The sequence below is a fragment of the Procambarus clarkii genome, chromosome 1, assembly GCF_040958095.1.
Source record: "Procambarus clarkii isolate CNS0578487 chromosome 1, FALCON_Pclarkii_2.0, whole genome shotgun sequence".
In the NCBI taxonomy this organism is placed as follows: Eukaryota; Metazoa; Arthropoda; class Malacostraca; order Decapoda; family Cambaridae; genus Procambarus; species Procambarus clarkii.
In genome coordinates, this window is record NC_091150.1 from 25,683,464 (window position 1) to 25,685,963 (window position 2,500).

A 2,500-nucleotide genomic window follows, 5' to 3' on the forward strand; every position below is an offset into this window, starting at 1 on the left:
TTACCAAATCACCTCATTCTTTGGGGCACACGTGAGGAACACAAATGCGAACAAGCCTGAATGGTCCCCAGGACAATATGCAACTGAAAACTCACACCCCAGAAGTGACTCGAACCCATACTCCCAGAAGCAACGCAACTGGTATGTACAAGACGCCTTAATCCACTTGACCATCACGACCGGACATAATGAGGTGATAGCCTAAGCTATTTGAACCACCCCACCGCCGGCACTCGGATAGTAATCTTGGGCATAGCATTTTACCAAATCACCTCATTCTTTGGGGCACACGTGAGGAACACAAATGCGAACAAGCCTGAATGGTCCCCAGGACAATATGCAACTGAAAACTCACACCCCAGAAGTGACTCGAACCCATACTCCCAGAAGCAACGCAACTGGTATGTACAAGACGCCTTAATCCACTTGACCATCACGACCGGACATAATGAGGTGATAGCCTAAGCTATTTGAACCACCCCACCGCCGGCACTCGGATAGTAATCTTGGGCATAGCATTTTACCAAATCACCTCATTCTTTGGGGCACACGTGAGGAACACAAATGCGAACAAGCCTGAATGGTCCCCAGGACAATATGCAATATGTCTTGTACATACCAGTTGCGTTGCTTCTGGGAGTATGGGTTCGAGTCACTTCTGGGGTGTGAGTTTTCAGTTATATATATATATATATATATATATATATATATATATATATATATATATATATATAAATAACCTTGCAAGTAAAATCCCACAGACTCAGACACATATCAACACATATCTCTCAGGCAGCTATCCAAACTCCCTTCTCCTCTCACCAGTCAGCCCGTCAGATGTTGTGTCCATCATACACTCACTAAAAACCAAAGCTGGGAACATCAGTGAAATCCCATCCATTGTATACAAGAGCGCCTCCCATGCCCTTGCGCCACCTATAGCTCTGCTGTTCAACAAATCCCTTGAGTGTCATACCTTCCCTGATATCCTTAAAAAAGCAAGAGTAACGCCAGTTCATAAAGGAGGTAATCCGTCAGACATAAACAACTATAGACCAATATCGAACCTACCCATACTATCAAAAATATTTGAAAAAATTATCTATAAACAGCTCTACTCCTATCTCGTAAAATTCGACATTCTTAGCCCCTGTCAGTTTGGCTTCCGCTCTCAAAAGAGTACCAATGATGCAATTATTAGTCTCCTTGATATAATTTACTCAGCTCTTGACAAAAATGAGTTTCCAATTGGACTCTTCATTGACCTGAGAAAGGCCTTTGATACTGTTAATCATGATTACCTCTTAAGTAAACTCCATCATTATGGAATCTGAGGCCATGCACTGGACTATATCCAATCCTATCTTAGTGATAGACACCAATGTGTAGCCATCAATAATATAATCTCTCCCATTCTACCAATAACTGTTGGAGTGCCACAGGGCAGCATCTTGGGACCTCTTCTTTTTCTTATATACATTAATGATCTGCCTAATGTCTCTAACATTCTGAAACCTATTTTGTTTGCTGATGATACTACCCTCATCTACTCCCACCCCAACCCACATACACTAAATGGTGTTGTTAATAATGAACTAAAAAAAAGTCCACTTATGGATGTCAACCAACAAACTAACACTTAACATAGAAAAGACCTACTACATCCTATTCGGAAGCAAATCTACAAATGCAATTCAACTTCAGATTGACAATGTAAACATTAGCAATAAAAATGATGGAAAGTTTCTTGGCATATTCCTAGACAAGAGACTCAACTTCAGTACCCACATACAACACATAACTAAGAAAGTCTCTAAAACAGTTGGTATACTCTCCAAAATCAGATATTATGTTCCTAACTCTGCTCTCATCTCTCTATATTATGCACTAATCTATCCCTATCTCAACTATGGTATCTGTGCATGGGGTTCAACCACTGCTAACCACATCAAGTCCATCATCACCCAGCAAAAATCTGCTATCAGAATAATATCAAATTCTGCTTTCAGACAACACACAGCCCCCTTGTTTAACTCCCTAAACATGCTAAACATAATCTCACTCCACAAATTCTCTTGTGTCAACTAAATTTACAAAACCCTGTTCTTAAATGCAAATCCTTGTCTGAAACTCTTCTTGGACAGATGTAATAGGACCCATTATCACCACACCAGAAATAAATATCTCTTTGATATCCCCAGAGTTAAGGGGGCATATCGATGTAAAATTAAAAGTGGTTCAATTTGCTTATAAATTTTTGTATGAAATGGTTATAGAAAGGGCTGCAGCTGGTCCAAGTTTCATCATCACACCCTAAACAGAAAAGGAGAAAAAAATAAACAACGAATTATGCAACGAATTTTCAAATAGTTACAGGGAACACATGTGTCAACTAAAATCATTTCTATAACACTCAGATATTAAACTAAGCACATAATAAAGGATTCTAGTGATCAGTTTTATCAAAAAAGTGTTTAGTGCAATAATATAATTTTTCAAA